Source organism: Mustela lutreola, chromosome 9, assembly GCF_030435805.1.
Source record: "Mustela lutreola isolate mMusLut2 chromosome 9, mMusLut2.pri, whole genome shotgun sequence".
Taxonomy (NCBI): domain Eukaryota; kingdom Metazoa; phylum Chordata; class Mammalia; order Carnivora; family Mustelidae; genus Mustela; species Mustela lutreola.
Window position 1 is genome coordinate 29,289,032 of NC_081298.1, and position 19,331 is coordinate 29,308,362.

General features: G+C 45.4%; 1 pseudogene; it reads right to left on the reverse strand.

The window, feature by feature from the left end:
• Window positions 1-853: 853 nt before the first annotated feature.
• Window positions 854-2,171, reverse strand: LOC131808348 (histo-blood group ABO system transferase 2-like; annotated as a pseudogene).
• Between the last annotated feature and the right edge of the window lie 17,160 nt (window positions 2,172-19,331).

The following is a 19,331-nucleotide window of genomic DNA, read 5'->3' on the forward strand; positions in this document are numbered from 1 at the left end:
ATGCTGTGTCCAAGGGGCTTGGGAATAGGTCAGAGCTTCCAGGCCCTTCTTCCCTAAAGCTCCTCATCACTCAGTCTTTCTTCCAGTGATTCTGCTTGCTTTCTATTTGCCCCAACTCTTACCCATTGCCAGGCAGTAGAGACTCGCATATGCCTTTAAGTGGTTTGGATATCAAATGTCCTCCAGTAGCCACGTCACTACTGGGAGAGTTGGTGGAAAGCAACAAGTCAGAGAGGAATCCAAGGGTCTGGACTTGGTGTTTCCCTCTCCTGAGATGGGGACATCTGTGAGAGGAGCAGGTGGCCAGCTGATTGGGGAGGGGTGCAGGCACCTGACATGGACAGGACAGATGGGGTAGGTGAAGCCAAGACCCCCGAGGTATGTTCCTGGCATCTGGACTGAACTTGTCATCAAAGCTGCAGATTGGTTGGGATCATCTTCAGGCTGAGGAGGAAAATAAGGGGAGCAGAGGAGACTGAGGAGGCTCATACCAGACACACAAAAAATTGCTCAACATCCCTCAACAGGAGGGAAATACAAATCAAAACTATAATGAGATATCACCTTACCCCAGTTAGAATGGCTAAAATTAACAATACAGGAAGCAAGTGTTGGCAAGGATGTGGAGAAAGAGGAACCCTCTTACACTGTTGGTGGGAATGCAAGCTAGTGTAGCCACTCTGGAGAACAGTATGGAGGTTTCTCAGGAAGTTGAAAATAGAGCTACCCTACAACCCAGCAATTGAACTCCTGAGTATTTACCCCAATGATACAGATTTAGTGAAATGAAGGGCCACCTGCACCCCAATATTCATAGCAGCAATGTCCACAACAGCTAAACTGTGGAAAGAGCCTAGATGTATCCCTTGTTGTGTGTGGCCATTGGCCCATTGGCCACGTTGATCTCCATCACCTGGTGACAGGCCAAGGTCAGTCAGTGAACCTCTACCACCACCCCCCCAAAAATGGCCCCCATGTAGTAAATGTCACCCTGGACCCTGGGGATGTGGGCCTGGGACTGTGGCCGGCACTGGTAGCTGAAGTCTTCATGGGACACCCAGTAGAAACTGGGGTGCAGGGTGCCAAAGAGGGGGGATAGGATCTCCATGCCCACATGGTCACAGAACCTCATGTCCACTTCTGAGCACACCAGGTCATCCACCTCATGGAGGAAGTGCTGCTCACAGAAGCGGCTGACCATCGCCATGTGCTGCATGGGCACGTCCTGCCAGTGCAGGGTGCCAGGGACCTCGAGGACCACCACCTTCAGCCCTCCCAGGGGGGTACAGGGGACTGGCAGCCCACTGGTTGGTGATGGCCTAGTAGGCGACCCTGTGTCCTACTATGATGGGCTTCTCTGCCCTCTGTAGGAACAGCTCCAGGAAGACCACCTGTCGACAGAGACAAGGGACAAGGCAGGAGGAGGGTTACTGTCAGAGGTGGTGGAAGGACCCCAGAGCTGTGGGCCATGGATGTGTGCACCTTCTTCAAGGGGACAGACCCTGGGCTGCTTTAAGCAACAGCCACTCTCACAGTCTGTCCAGAGCAAGTCTGCTTGTGGGACCTCCTTTCCTTCTGCTCCCAGAGAGGGAGGCCATCAGCACCCCCATCATACAAAGGGGAGCCTGAGGCTTGAGAGGTGGGAAACCAACCCCACAGTCAGAATGCTGGAGCCAGGAACACTCCTCCTGTGCCGAGCTCCCAGGCAAACCCAACAGGTGCCCTCTCCTGGCCGACTCCTGCAGGTCCTTTCCCCATCTGCAAGGCGTAGAGCACCTTCAGGCACAGGCCTCCTTTCTGTGGCCTACAGACTGGCTAGAATCAGCAGGGCTGGCCTCCTGCCCCACTTTGCTTTGAGTGGGCTGTCGCTGGTCCCCACAGAGTTGTTGTCTCCAACCCCATAAGGTTCTCCCTTGAAGGCTACTGGGACTCTTGCTGACAAGGTCCATCAGTCAACCCTGCTATTCCTAGGAGTGGTCACCCTTGAACTCCCCCAGATCAGGAATCAGGTCCAGCCCATGGGCAAGGAAGGAGAAAGAGGACTGCTGGAAGAAAAGGGGGCTTGCTTAGGCCCCAGCCATGAATTCAAGAGCATAAGCTTCCTGAGCCTTAAAAAGTTGGAAGTCTTGACTCTCTGAGGGGATCACCTGTGGGGACAACAGCTCCCCCATTGTCAGCAAGGGTGGTAAGCCCCTCTGAGACTGATTTTTTAAAAGATTTTATTTATTTGACAAAGAGAGAGACAGCTAGAGAGGGAACACAAGCAGGGGGACTGGGAGAAGGAGAAGCAGGCTCCCCACTAATCAGGGAGGTCAACATGGTGGGGTTCAATCCCAGGACCCTGGGATCATGACCTGAGCCAAAGGCAGATGTTTAATGACTGAGCCACCCAGGTGCCCTGAGATGGATTTTTTTCACAGACACTAAGGCTACTTCCCTGTGCCTGCCCCATACCTAGCAGCTTAGTAAGTTGCTCACACAGGGAAAGTGAGCACTACATTTAAATTGGGGGCAAGGCCAAACACAGCCAGCAGACATGAGTCAGGTCACCAGAGGGGCAAGTCCAGGTCCAGACAACAGGGTAACAAGCCAGGCATGAAGCAGGGGGAGGGCAGAGGAGGAGAGAAGAGTGTTCCTGGCAGAGGGCAGAGGGCAATGTAAAGGCCTGGGGTCAGGTCCAAGGCACATGTGGGATGACCACACACCTGGGAGGCCCACAGGGGAGGGGGGGACATGGTGGGAGAGGAAAGGCTGGGAAGAACAAGCAGCTGGGGAGTGGATCACATAGAGGCTCAACATTTATGTCCTGAAAAGATCACTCTACTGGTTACTGGAGAAGAATGGGCTCTGTACAGCTGAGAACAGGAAAACCCTAACCATAAGCCCTAATCCTAACCCCACCCTAACCCTAATCAAACATCACACTCAATTTTGAGGACCGACAGCTCTACTCTGTCCATCATGCTGGCTTTCACTCCTTGCTCAGTATTGTACTGAGAATTCTACCCAGAACAATATGGCAAGAAATAAGGAATCCACATGTGAAAGGAAATACTAGAACTAGCTCTATTCAGAGAACAGAGATGGCATCATCTTATATACAGAGTTGCCTAAAGAATCAACAAAAAATTATTACAGCCAGTTCCCTAATTCTGCAAAGTTACAGGACAAAGTATCAATACACAAAAATCTCTCTTATTTGTATACGCTAGCACTGAATTATCCAAAAAGGAATTAAAGAAAATAATTCCATTTTAAGGAATATCAACATTGACAAAATACATAGGAATAGCTGTAATCAATGTGTACAGCTTGTACACCAAAAATTACAAAACATTGCAGAAAGAAAGTAAGGGAAACCTAAATAAATCTGAGGACACCCCATGGTAATGACAGGACATACTATTGATAGGATGGCAACAGTACACAAAGCAATGTGGAAATTCAATGTGTCCCCAAGAAATTTCACAAAGGCCTTTGGGAAGAAATGCACAAGCTAATCATAACAGTCATATGGAATTTTAAGGGAACGCAAGATAGCCAAAACCATCCTGAAAAAGAAAATCAAAGGTGAAAGGTCACATTTCCAAAGTTCAAATCTTAATACAAAGCAACAGTAAACAAAACATTGTGATACTGTTGTAAAGGTAGGCATACACCCTGAAACAAATAATACGTTATATGTTAATTAATTGAATTTAAGTTAAAAAAATTTTTAAATAAATAAAATTAAAAAAAATTTTAAAGTATGCATACAGATCAGTGGAATTTAACTGAGAACCCAGAAATAAACCCCTTCATCTATGGTCCACTGAATTTTGACAAGGGTGGACAACATTACACTAGGGGACAGAATGATCTTTTCAGCAAAGGGTGGTAGACAATCCACTATCCATGTACAGAGGAATGGCACTGGACCCTTACCTCACATCACATATAAATATTAATTCAAAATAAGTTAAAGGCTTAAATGTAAGAGGTAAAATTATAAACTCTAGAAGAAACAAATGGGGATAAATCTTCATAACCTTGGATTTAGCAATGTTTTTAGATCTGGCACCAAAGCATAAGAAGGGAAAGAAAAAAATAGATAAAATAATATCCTCAAAATTAAAAATCTGTCCCAGGAGCCTGGGTGGCTCAGTTGGTTAACGATCTGACTCTTAATTTTGGCTCAGATCATGATCTCAGGGTCATGAGATTGAGCCCCACGTCAGGCTCCACACTGAATGTGGGGCCTACTGAAGATTCTCTGTCCTTCTCCTTCTGCACCTGTCCACTTGCTCACTGTCCACTTGCTCACTGTCCACTTGCTCACTCACTCACTGTTAAAAAAGAAATGAAGGGGTGCCTGGGTGGCTCAGTGGGTTAAGGCCTCTGCCTTTGGCTCGGGGCATGATCCCAGGGTCCTGGGATCGAGCCCCGCATCAGGCTCTCTGCTCAACAGGGAACCTGCTTCCCTGCCTTCCCTGACTCTCTGTCTGTCAAATAAATAAATAAATAAATAAAAGTCTTTTAAAAAAATTTTTTTAAAGAAATGTAAAAAATTTAAAAATATTTGTGCATCAGAAGATACTATCCAGAAAGTGAAAAAACCCAGAATGGAGGGAAATATTTGTAGATTATTTATCTAATAAGACTCTGTTGCCCAGAATATGTAAAGAGCTCTTATAACTCAACAAAAAGACAATCCCATTTTTGAAATGGACGAAGGACTTGGATAGACCCTTCTCCAGAGAAATCATACAAATGGTGAATAGCACATGAATAGATTTTAAGAATCTTTTATGGAAATGAAGATTTAAACCAGTTAGATGCCCTTTTACACAAGTAGAATCACTATGATCAAGAAAACTAAAAATAGTAAGAGGATGTTGAGAAACTGAAACCCTTAAACTCACTTGTGAAAAATGGTTCAGTCTACATGTAAAATAGTTTGGCATTTATTCAGATAGATCAAAGCAGAATTACCATATGGTTCAACAATTGTACTCCTAGATATATACCCCCCAAATTGAAAACACTGGTTCAAGCAAACAAACAAAAATGTACAGGAATATTCATAGCAGCAGAGTTCACAATAGGCAAAAACCAGAAACAATGCAAATGTCCGTCCGTGGGGAAAAGGATAAACAAAATGAGGTAGATCCATAAATGGCCATCTTGTTCTGCCCTATGAAGGAATGACATAAAATAGTTCATTTGTGGGGACAAAACATGGTGGTTCCTTAAAATATTAAACACAGAATTCCACTGCAGCCTAAATGGCCCCCAAAATTGAAAGTAGAATTACCCATATTCAAAGCAGCCTTTCTCACAACAGCCAAAAGGTGGAAGCCACCCAAGTGTCCACTGACAGATGAATGGATAAACAAAATGTGGTTTATAACCATGGAACATGATTCAGCCTTAGAAATGAAGAGAGTTCTGTGGTGCTTGGCTGGCTCAGTGGGTTAAACCTCTGCCTTCAGCTCAGGCCATGATCTCAGGGACCTGGGATGGAGCCCCGCATCGGGCTCTCTGCTCAGCAGAGAGCCTGCTTCCCCCCCACCCCACCTGCCTCTCTGCCTACTTGTGATCTCTATCTGTCAAATAAATAAATAAAATCTTATTTTTTTAAAAAATGAAGGGAGTTCTGACACAGACTACAACACAGGTTGAACCTGGAAGTCATTACACTGAGTGAAACCAGCCAGCCACAGAAGGAGAGATACTTGTGATTCCACTTGGATGAGGTGTCTGGGACACAAAACTGGATGTGGCTGCAGGAGACCGAGAGGAAAGGACAATAGGGAGTTGGTGTTTCATACATACAGGCTCTCTCGGGGAGAATGAGAAAGTTCTGGAGAATGATGTACAACCGTGGGAGCTCAGCTAAGGTCAGAATTGTGTATCTGAAATGTTTTAAGTCGTCGATATTCTTATGTTCAGTCACTGTGAAAAAGTGATTGAAGGACAGATGCACGTCACAATGTGGATGGACACTGAAAACAGCCCCAGTGACGTAAGCCATATAGAAATACCACTCCACCTAAAGCCATCTGTGCTCCTTAAGTCCATCAAGGTTACCCAAATAAGGGAAAGTCCTGGGAGAAGTTCCAGAAGAAAACTGGATCTGAATGGAGAAGACACTTCAGATCATCGGGGCAGGTGGTAACAGTTGAAGTGGGCCTGTGCTCTGGGTTCAAATGTGGAAACCATCACGATTTCCTCACTTGGGGTTCCATGGTGGTTCCACAGGACAGCGTCCTTATTTGGGGTAAAATGAACCAAATAGCTTGGGTGAAGTGGCAAACGTGGTAAAGAAATGACAGCTGGGGAGTCTGCGTGTGGAGATAAAGCATATTTGTGCTGCTGTGACAAGTTACTGCAGATTTGAAACCACCACAGAGTAAATGACTCTTCCAAACATCCACATTAGCACCACATTACAGAAGCAGAGAGGACATCAGACTCCAGGATGGAGGCCAAGCCCTCCCAGATCCAGTTCACCCACCATGGACAGGCCACTCACCCTTGGAGGAGGCCAAATGTTAGCAAGAGACTCATGGGAGGATTAAATCAGGCACCCCCATGTCTTGGGTGCAGTAGAAGCAGTGGGATTTGGAATTCCAATTCTCCATAATGCTCAACCACAACCTGGTTAGAACTGTGAACAAACAGGAAGGGAAGCCTCAGTAAAGTGGACTGGGCATGCCAGAAGGGGAGGCTGGAAGGGGGTGCCTGGCGCTCAGTGCCTGTTACAGACCCCACATTAGAATCCCCCACAGGAGAAGCTCATCCATTCCCAGGCCCCACCGGGGAAGCTGGAAGGTCCATCTCCTACAAGAAATCCCGCAGCTCAGCCATTGAGAATCCTCCATCACCCCAAGCCCCTGCTTTTCTCCAGTGGACTTTCCTTCCAAACAACCCTTCCAACTTCCTCCTCCTCCGTGAAATAATGTTCCTCTCCTTTGTTTCTTGCACTTGTCTGTGATGGGACTAGCTTGCTCAGCCCAGATTGCCATTCTCTGCTATTCCAGAATAAACTCATTTTGCTGGTCAACTAACTGGCAGTTTGAGTCTAAAGTGAACAGAACTAGTAAGTTCAAGAAACTTGCAAGGAACAAAATCAATCTACATGAATCAATTGCATTTCTACGTGCTCTGAAGGAACCATCAAAAAGAGACTATGGGGGCGCCTGGGTGGCTCAGTGGGTTAAAGCCTCTGCCTTTGGCTCAGGTCATGATCTCAGGGTCCTGGGATCGAGCCCCACATTGGGCTCTCTGCTCCACAGGAAGTCAGCTTCCTCCTCTCTCTCTCTCTCTGCCTGCCTCTCTGCCTACTTGTGATCTCTATCTGTCAAATAAATAAATAAATAAAAATCTTAAAAAAAAAGAAAGAAAGAAAGAAAGAGCCTATGGAGAACAATCCCATTTACTACTGCATCCAAAAGAACAAGAACCAAAAGAACCTCCTGAACCAAGGAGGTGACAGACTTGTCCTCTGACAGCCATGAGACACTGATGATAGACATGGAGGGAGACACACGGAGATGGGAAGACAGTCTGTGCTCAGGGAAGAACCAACACTGGGAAAATACCTGCTCTCCCCAAAGGCGTCTACAGGGTCCACGCTGTTGCTCCCGAACTTCCAGACTCTGGACCAACCCTGAAGAGGGGGTGGACACAGGAAGGACCCTGCAGGGCTGAGGCGAGGGGAGCAGAAACACCCAGCTGGCATCCACTCCCTGACTGCAGACTGTCTGAGGAGCCCCACGAACCGAATCCGCATGTGTGCACACAAACCCAGACGTGGGATTCAGGGCGCACATCCAAGACCAGAAAGGGGAGACCCCACAGACCCGCTCATAGCACCGTGGGAGGCCACATCACCACACACAATACCACAGAAGCCCCAGTGTCTACACAGCATGCCCTTCCTCCCTGGGGTCCTGAGACCATGCACCCCCTCGGCTCAGCCTGCTTCTCCTCACCTTCTCCTCCAGCCTCCAGTCCTGGAGGGGGCTGGACTGCTGTCAACATGGAGGCAGCCCCACATCCTCCACAGTAGATCCTGTCAGTGTGGATGTGGACCCACATCCTCCCCAGCTTGTCCTATCAGCGTGGGAGCGACCCCACCTCCTCTAGAAGTCTCCACAGTGGGTCCTGAGGAGGCCAGGCTCCTGCCCCACCTACGATGCGCAGGCCAGGCTCAGGGCGGGAGCTGGGGTCTGGCGCCCTCTGCAGGCGGTGGAGACAGTGCAGGACTAGGGAAGCTCACCCTTCAATGGAAGCACCTGCTCCCTCCAGCGGTCCAGCTGAAGCCATTTCATTCTGGAAATTCAAGCTGCATGGAGCCCAGTACCCCCAACTTCTCCAAAAATAGCTAAAGAACAATGAATTGGAAACAATATGGAACAACAACAGTCCCTGGCCCAAACGGTGGCTCCAAACATGACCCTGGCTCTGACGCAGACCCACACTCTGACTTCAACTTGTTCTCAAGCCTGGCCCTGTCCCCAGTCCAAGACCCTAACCCTATCCCCCAACCCAAACGGTGTTCATGAGAATCAAAAGGTAGAAACTGCAAATATCCATCAATAGTGAACCCATGAACAAAGTGTGGTGAAGGGTTTGAATTTGGGTTCATGTTCAGGTTTCAGTCAGAATTCTAGATCAGTCTTTGGTTTTAGGGTCAGGGTGAGGATTTAGAGTTAGGGGCAAGGGAACAGTTAGAGTTTAGGGCTTTAGGTTTATGATTTAGGGTTTAAGACTCAGAGCTTCTGGGATAAAGTTCAAGGTCAAATTTGGGGTTTGGGTTCATGCTGGGATTTGGGTTCAGTCAGGGTTCATGGCTCAGAGTTCTGGTTTAGAGTTTGAGTTCATGCACCAGGGCTTGGATCCAGGGCTCAGGTTCAGAGTCAAGGCTTTAGGTTCAATTTCATATTTGGAATTCAGGGTTCCAGTTTGGGCTTTAAGGTCAGGTTAGGTTTCAGCATTAAAGTTAGAGGTTAAAGTTAGGTTTAGGAATAACACATTCTCTTCAGTTGTCATCATGGACACAAAATTTCTATCGGAAGTTTCTAAATCTGTAATGTATTTCATCCGGGTTTCAGGAGCTGGTTTAGAATTTAAGATCTTAGTAACTCCCTACCAACATCATTCTGATCCTAGGGTCTCCTAGTTACCCGGAAGTCACTTTTGTCTTGGCTCAAACATACCCTTGGCAGAGAAGGGCGAGCTGCTGCCAAATTTGAGATGATTTCACAGTGGTGGAGGTGAGAAACCAAATATTGTGGAACTGCTCATGGAAAATGAAACAGAAGACAAATAATTGGTTGACTCCTGATTCTTCCACAGTAACAAAGACCAAACTTCCAATAGAATCTGATAATCTTCCCTAGGAAGGCCTATGGTACTCATTACCAGTACCAAAAGAGGGCCCCTTCCCCTGCTTTATTTTTTTTTTAAAGAAATTTTTTACTTATTTGACAGACAGAGATCACAAGTAGGCAGAGAGAGAAAGGAGGAAGCAGGCTCCCTGCTGAGCAGAGAGCCCAACTCGGGGCTCAATCCCAAGACTCTGGGATCAATACCCAAGCCGAAGGCAGAGGCTTTAACCCACTGAGCCACCCAGGTGACCTCCCCTGCTTTAAACTAAGAATCACAGCAGGATGCTTCCTACTTTGTGTCGAAAATAAAATTTTATTATTTGGCTGTTCCAGTACAATTTGTGGAAGCACTGACATTTTCCTTTCTCAAATCCTCATCGACACACGGGTAAAATGCGGGCAATGTTGTAATGCACGAATACCAAGTACAAGGAGGGCTACTAGAAGCAATAAAAAGATACTGAATATGAAACTCAGAAAAAGCACACTTTATGAGCAGTTAATGAGGATCCCTAACCATAAGATCTAACATCTCATCCTATAGAATTCACCCATAAAAATCATCAATAACCGTGACGCCTGGGTGGCTCAGTCAGTTAAGCTGCTGCCTTCGGCTCAGGTCATGATTACAGGGTTCTAGGATTGAGTCCTGCATCAGGCTCCTTGCTCCGCAGGGATCCTGCTTTTCTCTCCACCTCTGCCTGCCACTCTGCCTGCTTGTGCACGTGCTCTCTCTCTCTCTCTCTGATAAATAAATAAAATCTTTTTTAAAAACTCATCAATAACAATAGCCTGCGGACCACTGTAACCACCTCACCGTTGACCTCTAGGCTTGTAATTCACACTCTAACCGCTAGAGACACACTTCTCAGCAGCAGAATGGGACTTGCCCACTCCCAGTGAACCAACTCTTAGAGTAAAGCCAAACAAATCCCATTCCGTTGAAATCCCAGCCATTAGGACAAAGTCACAGAAACCACACCCAGAACTCAATAAAGGACAGACACTTTATGAAGCGGATGCTGCAGATTACCACCACTCCCAGGAAGTAGCACTACAGTGGATTCCAGATCTTTTCCCTTCCCAGGCTTACACGGAGCACTGCATTCTTCCAATACTCCATCCTCAGAACAAAACCATGAACTGTCCTCATCAGTCCTGCGTGCAGGCTCACAGTGAGCCCTGCGAAAGCCAGACACCTTCTTGAGAGCACTCAGCCTCTCATGCCTATCCTAGCAGATGGAGGGTGCTGCTCTCCCCGACTTCCATACCAACTAGAGAATACTTGGAACAAGTCTTGCCATATTCCATGCAATGGGTATATTCTTCTGCAAAATGGGAGATGGTGAAACACCATAGATTCCCCACAGCTTCTTGAACCTAGATAAGTTGGAGATACAGCTTGGCCAGAGCTATTATCCCCAATCACCTACACACACACACACACACACACACACACACACACACACACCTTCCCTTGTGCACTCCAGACCAGTTTCCATCCACTTTGCTCATTCTCAGCCATTGTCTCTGCAGAGTAGTACAGTAGTACCGAGGTGCTGGGACCGATGTGCTAGGTGCTAAGCCAGCACTTTGAACCCACTTACTATCAGAAAATAATATCTATTTTATTAACAGATGCATCCTAGAAGATCTTGCCACCATGGCCATTGGTAAAGTCATTACACATTAAAAAATGCTCATCACCATTAGCCATCATGGAGATTCAAATCAAAACCACATTGACATACCTTATACAAGTTAGAATGGCCAAAATTAACAAGACAGTAAACAACATGTGTTGGAGGGTATGTGGAGAAAGGGGAACCCTCTTATACTCTTGGTAGGAACGCAAGTTGGTGCAGCCACTTTGGAAAACAGTGTGGAGATTCCTTAAGAAATTAAAAATAGAGCTTCCCTATGACCCTGCAATTGCACTATTGGATAATTACCCCAAAGATACAGATGTAGTGAAAAGAAGGGTCATCCATACCCCAATGTTTATAGTAGCAATGGTCACAGTGGCCAAACTGTGGAAAGAAACAAGATGCCCTTCAGTGGACAAATGGATAAAGAAGATATGGTCCATATATACTATGGAGTATTATGCCTCCATCAGAAAGGATGAATACCCAAGTTTTGTATCAACATGGACAAGCCTAGAAGAGATTATGCTGAGTGAAATAAGCCAAGCAGAGAGAGTCAGTTATCATATGGTTTCACTTATTTGTGGAGCATAAGGAATAACACGGAGGACATAAGGAGATGGAGAGGAGAAGTGAGTTGGGAGAAATTGGTGGGGAGACAAACCATGAGAGACTGTGGACTCTGAGAAACAAACTGAGGGTTTTGGAGGGAAGGTGGGTATTGTGGAGGGCACATATTGCATGGAGCACTGGGTGTGGTGCATAAACAATGAATTCTGGAACACTGAAAGGAAATTTTGAAAAAAAGAAAAAAGAAAAGAAAAGCCATTACAATGGAGATCCTAATAACCTGTGCCAATAACCTGTGGACCACCCAGGCCAGGGGTTTTTCCATCGCCACTGCAGAAGTGGCCTAGGCCAGGCCTGTGCCAGTGCCACAGAGGGTCCAGAAAGCCAGGTGGTCCATAACATTGCTGAGGGCTGTTGGACTCATCTTGAAGCCTGCACATGCTAAATCCTCTGCTAACTCAAGAGAACCCTAAATGTGCTCATGGTCTTGAGCCACAGATGGTCTTGACCATCTGTGTGGTATATAACCCGCAAGATATACCCACCAGCCAATGGGGACATACTCAGCCAAACAATACCTACATGGAATTCAACCACAGACCAACATCTTGTGGCAAGCTCAAGGCATACGGAGAAAGGTGGGAGAATTTCTGAGGCCTTAATTGTTAGCCAATCTCACTATCATCTTTTTTTTATTTCAAGTGGAGGGACCAGGGTTAGGCAGGATAGATCCCAGTGAACACCCACCCTGCCATTGGAAAGGAAGAAACCTCTCCCCCAACATCCATTGTGTTGCAGATGGGCCATGGGCCAAATAGACCTCCCCCGTATTCTCTCAATCAAGTGTGGCTGGAACATGAGTTATGGACAGTCTTTGGCTACTTTCATGCCACAAGGCAAGAGTGGAGTCATTGTCAGAGACACCACATGGACTGCAACACCTAACAAAAAATTTTTACAGAAGACTTTAAAGAAAAGTCTGTGCCGATCCCTGGTCTCAAAGATCATAGGATTATATCACTTCTTTGAGTGGAATGGAGTGCCTTCTGGGTAAAATCTATTTTCTTCACCCCCAGAGGCAAAGACTTCCATCCTTTTGGCCATAACTCCATATCTATCCTCCTCCATTTACACCTTGAATGGCACATCTACATGTTTGCAGTCCAACAGGAATTCAGTGTAGTTTACATGGTAGTGATGCCCAGAAATGGAGGTGTAAGTGTGCACTTGTGAGTGTGAGTGTGTGTTTCCTCTTTGTTAGCCACAGTGTTGAAGGAGAATACAACACAGTGGCATGCTTTCTGTCCCACAGAAACAGCTACACAATGTGGTTCCATAAGGATCTCAGAAGGAATCCACCTTCATAGAACAAACTTCATCTGGGAGGACTCCCAAATCCCTTGTTCTGGACACTATATTCCACCAGGGCTGGGGACCCACAGAGGAACAGAGACTCCCCTTGCTCATCAGGGTTTTGAAGGATGCCTGCTGTTCCAGGACAAAAGATACTGAAACCTTTCATCCACCTGTCATCCAGCCAGGCATCTGTGAGAGAGATCTACTCCAAGAAGAAAAGACAGACCAAGAGACAACAAATGACAGCCTTGTGTGACAAGTGCCATGACAGGGGACACTCAGGAGGACTGGGGGTGTGCAGGGTTGGCCAGACCTGGGGCTAGGGGGACTGGAAAAGATCCAGGAGGATGATCACAGCTGTGTCACTACAGGGGGTATGTGGGAGGACTGGGGATGTACAGGGTAGGCCAGATAGGAGGGCAAGGGGACCAGGAGTGCTTCAGGAGGATGTCGCAGTTGTGTCCTTGTGTGGCTACACGTGTCAGTGTGACCAGGCATTGGCCAGACTGGAAATGACAGGGTGGGCAAGGGGCGGTGTCCCTAAACTGTCTTCTGCAAGGCAAAAGTTCAGTAATATTTATCTCAGTACAATTTCATTTCACATGCATCTGTGAGTCCCAAAAGCTGATTGTGTAGAACATAAAGTATGTAGTTGGCCATTGCTTTCAAGCCTGAGGTGCTGGGGGCAGAGCACACTTGATATTTCTTTTTGTTGCTTTCAGAGTATGATGACTTTTCACACCTTCATCTCTGACCCAAGGGCAGGGAACAAAGGCAAGACAGAGCTACACTTAGACATGTTAACAGAAATCTTCAAACCCAAGTTCTCTTGGGAGCTAAAGGTTCAGGACCAGGGTGACAAAAAGGGGAGAGAGATAGCAAGGAACTAAAAAATCACGTCCTGTGCATGTGAGCTGGTCCACTCCTCCACCACGTGCTATCTGGAGAGTGGCCACACGGGGGCACCAATGAGTAAACATTGCCACAAATCCCACTGCAAAGCCAATTCTTCCTTCATCCCCTCAAACCTTGTTCATTCAATGTTTACAGATCATTGTTTAGATTATGAAAAATGTGACTTTGCCGAATTTTTTAAAAAACCAAACTAATTCTTTCAACTTGTTAAGAATAGAAGATGTTTTTAAAAATCTCAGAGTTGGCAAGCAGATGAAGGCCCAGGGGCCTGGAAAAAGGCTATGACTGTTGAATCTATTCAGGTCTACTTAGGAAACAAGGCTGACTTCTATTCCACTTCTTTTCAGGAAGAATTTGTGTCAAGGAGCAGCACCGAATCCACACAAAATAGTGCAGCTCAGAGGAAAACAAAGGGGAATCAACAGCCTCCAGAAGCAGAGAAAGAGCCACACCCAGGAACAAAGAAGACATACCACAGAGGCTCTGCTCAGGCCAATTTGCAGTCTGCAGATCCTCTGGAGCTAGACTGCCCCCAGTGTCCCTGGGGGTCGTGGGCCAGGCAGAGCACACACCCTGATGCTGCAAAGTTGTAACCCATGATGACCCTCCTGGTCCCTTCCTCCACGAGACACACTTACCTCCTGATGACTCTGGCCTGCTTCTTGGAACTCCCATTCCCCTTTCTGACCCCATCATTCACTTTTGCCATCACTGCCAAAGTACAGAGTACATTTAACTACATATTATTCTGTCATTTAAATGTGTTTTTTTGTCATGTTGCTGTGAAACTGTACCTTGCATCAGCTACCCTGATGTAGAATCCCTTGTTGCATTGCATGACTTAACCTTGGACTCCAAGTGCCCTCACAGTGTCATGGGACTAGTGTCCTGGGCAAGGTTCTCACTAAGCTGGCTCAGCTGTTGCAGTGAAGGCCTGATCTAGACACCATTATTTTTGTGCAAAAAATGCAGCATCTGCACCCCAATGTTTATAGCAGCAATGGCCACGGTCGCCAAACTATGGAAAGAACCAAGATGCCCTTCAATGGACGAATGGATAAGGAAGATGTGGTCCATATACACTATGGAGTATTATGCCTCCATCAGAAAGGATGCATACCCAACTTTTGTAGCAACATGGACAGGACTGGAAGAGATTATGCTGAGTGAAATAAGTCAAGCAGAGAGAATCAATTATCATATGGTTTCACTTATTTGTGGAGCATAACAAATAGCATGGAGGACAAGGGGTGTTAGAGAGGAGAAGGGAGTTGGGGTAAATTGGAAGAGGAGGTGAACCATGAGAGACTATGGACTCTGAAAAACAATCTGAGGGGTTTGAAGTGGCGGGGTGGGTGGGAGGTTGGGGTACCAGGTGGTGGGCATTATAGAGGGCACGGATTGCATGGAGCACTGGGTTTGGTGCAAAAATAATGGATACTGTTTTTCTGAAAATAAATAAATAAATTTAATTAAAAAATTAAAAAATAATAATTTTTTAAAGGATAACAATTAATTAATGTTATAAAATAAATGTTAATGTTATAAAATAAAATAAGTGTAATAGTATAAAAAAAATGCAGCACAGCCAAAACCTTGGTTTGGGTTCAGAATTGCTCATGGCCCCTCAGCTACATCAGATGGCATGGGGGTACACCCTGAAGACACTTGGTTGTCCAGTGTTGTCCTGGGGACTTCCCCTGGAATAGCCATTGTGTCCAGTTGGGGAACTCAATAGGAGTGGTGAGGATGGAAGTCAGATAGAATCCATCTTGGAAACTGCCCAAAACTTCCTAGGAGTTCATTCTATAGTCTTGAATAAATCAATTAATCTAAAATCATTTCCTCATTTTAGAAATGATGAGCCTGAAGCTCCAATGAAGTGACTCTCCTAGATTGTGTTGGAAATCAGCGAAAGAGCCAGACTGAGATGGGAGATGGTCCCCAGCATGATACCCCAGAGAGGCTTTAGCTAAAGCTGCAATCACCCATTTATCTTTCCTGGCCTCCCAGACTCTCATGAGACTCTTCATGGGTCATATTCTGGGAATAAAGGTCATTTCAGGGTCATGGAAACCTCTGACACTGGTTATAATGAGACTCTGTGATGTCAGTGGAGTCCCAAGCCATAGGCCATCTCAGAGATTGTCTGCAAAGATACAGCTTGTAGGAAACCCATATGCTGACAGAGGATAGAGAAAGATGGAAGAAGCTAGGGAAAGAGAGGGTGCTCACATCACATCTGGCTCCAAATGACATGGTGATGTCTAGCAGGACAAGCCTCCCAAATGCCCCCTAGCACCTTCACAAAATTCACCCTTAGGGTTTGAAGGTGAGCTTCATACATGTGTCATGAGTGTTCTGGCTAGCTCAGGGAAGCATGATACAAAACATAATAAAGCCACAACCTTGACAGATGTTTATTCATGGAGCAATAGCTTTCTCCAAATATATTCTGATATGGTAAAAAAATTCACTGATAAAACATGGATATTTTTTATTAAAAAGAAAGCTATACTTGTTCAATTAATACATATTATGGAGAATCTACTTAGTGCAAACATATATCTCTAGGAGCTTGCAAAGATAGGATATAATCAATGGATCAGCAATAGGAAAGAATGCAGGTTAAGAACTAAGAGAGACATTCTATGCAGACATTAAGGAAGCCCACTGAGAAGATGCTTTTAGCCAAGACCAGAAAGACAGGGCCAGTGAATCCATAGATTGACCATAGAATATAAATGTCAAGAAATATTGTCTTAAGTATTGCTTTGGTACATTTGGTTCTTCTCCATAACTATTTGGGTTACATGTTAACCCTTTACTCACTGTAAAATACTCTAATAAAATGTCTAATTTAAGCATACACATCTTGTATTAAAGTCAAATAAATTAACCCTAGCAAACCCCTAAACCCTAACCCTAACCCCTGCCCCTAACCCGTGACCCTAAACCTGACTCTAGGTCGGGCTCGGAGGGGTCTGCCCCAGAGACCTGGTGCCAAAGCCCTAGGGACTGGGGACACTGAGCAATTCCAGAGGACTCTGCCTGCCACCCAGAAGTAAACCATGGCATTTGGAACTCCAGAAACAGTTCAGAGCAGGAGAAATCTGCATGTTCACCTGAGGCCACCCCCACACTCAGTGGCCTGCTGGACACAAGCCTGAGGCCTGACATGCACCCTGACCCATGCCCTCAACTCAACCCTCAGGGAGTCTTGCCACACAGCTGGCAGGTTGAACCTGTCATGATTCTAGGTCCCAATCCTAATCCTAGGTTGAAGCCTGGCTCCAAATCCCCAGGGAATGGGGACACTTGAGTGAAACAGAGGACTCATCCTACAACAAAGTCAGATATCATGCCTTTTAGAACTCCAGAAAGGATTTAGAGCAGGAGAAATCTGAATGAAATCTTGAACCAATCCCTGCTTATTTATACTTTCATACCATACTGAATGCAAACCCTGAGTCTGATACTCTCCTTAACTCTAGCCCTCAATTCAGATGTCTCTGAAATTCTCCACAGCTAAGCAGATCACAACTTCCTTGCTCCTGGGACTACCCTTATCCTAGCTTAAGACATAGGTGAAAACATAAACACGTCTTTCTATCAAAAGGACAAACTAGAGACCAAGAGACACACGAAAAAGTGCTCCACATCAATAGCCATCAGGGAAATACAAATCAAAACAACAATGAGATCCCACCTTACCAGAGTTGGCATGCCTAGAATGATCAAGGCAGAGAAAAACAAGTGTTGGCAAGGATGTAGTGAAAGGGAAACACTCTTACACTGTTGGTGGGAATGCAAGCTTGTACAGTCACTCTGACAAATGTTATTGAGTTTCTTAACACCTGGGCACCTGGGTGGCTCAGTGGGTTAAGCTTCTGCCTTCAGCTCAGTTCACGGTCTCAGGGTCCTGGGATCAAGCCCCGCATTGGACTCTCTGCTCAGCAGGGAGCCTGCTCCCCACCCCCCAGCCTGCCTCTCTGCCTACTTGTGATCTCAGTCTGTCAATAAATGAAATCTTAAAAAAAAAAAAAAAGAGAGAGCTACCCTATGACCCAGCAATTGCACTACTAGGTACTTATCCCAAAGATACAGATTGAGTGAAAAGTAAAGCCCCCAATGTTCATTGCAGCAACATCCACTCTAGCCAAACTATTGGAAGAGCCTAGATGCCCAAGGAAAGATGAATGGCTAAAGAAGATGTGGGTAATATCTACAATGAAATATTATTCAGCCATCAGAGAGGGTGAAGACTTACCATCACATCCACCTGGATGGAACTGGAGGATATTATGCTGAGTGAAATAAGTCTGTCAGAGAAAGACAATCAGCACATGGGTTCACTCATATGTGAAGTAGAAGAAACACCATAAAAGATCAGAGGGGAAGGGAGGGAAAACTGAATGGGAAGTCATCAGAGAGGGAGAAAAACCATGAGAGACTCTTCATATCAGAAACAAACTGAGGGTTGCTGGAGGGTAGGTGGATGCAGGATGGGGTAAGTGAGTGATGGGCATTAAGGAGGGCACATGATGCAATGAGCACTAGGTGTTATACACACCTAATCTATTATTGAACACTACATCTGAAACTAATGATGTACTATAAGTTGGCTCATTCAATTTAAGTTAAACAAAAAGAACTCAAGCAAACACTCCTACACATTTGTATGGAACCACCAAAGATACTGAACAGGCAACACAATGTTGAGAAGAAAAACAAAGCTGGAGGGTCACAATTCCAGATTTCAAGTTACACTACAGAGCTGTAGTCATCCTAACAGTATGGTATCGGCACAAAAATACACATAGTGACCAAGGGAACAGGATAGAAGCTCAGATATAAACTCACAATTATGTGGCCAATTAATCGTCCACAGAGCAGGCAAGAATATCGAAAAGGAAAAGGACAGTCTCTACAGCAAACGTGTTGGGAAAACTGGACAGTTTCCCATAGAAGAATGATATTCCTCTGCTTCCTTATGCCATACAGACAAACTCAAAAGTTTCAAGACCTCAGTGGAAGACCTGAAACCATATGGATTGTTACAATAGATGCAGAAAGAACATTTGATAAGATTCAATATGCATTTATGATAAAGACTCTAAACCATCTGGGTATTGAGGGAACATACCTCAACCAAACAAGGGCCCTACATGAAAAGCCACAGCTGACATTATACTTGAGGGTGAAAGGCTGAAAACTTTTCCATTAGCAAGAACAAGATAAAGATGCCCACTCTTACCAGTTTCATTCATCATCATATTGAAAGCCCTAGCCAAAACATTTAGACCAAAAAAAAAAAAAAAAAAAGATATGAAATCTAAATAGGAAAAGAAATGGTCACTATTTGCAGATGACATGATCCCTAAAAAGTCCACAAAAAATGAATTTTTATTAACAAATAAATAATTTGAATAAATTAAGAATAAACAAATTCAATAAAGCTGCAGGATAC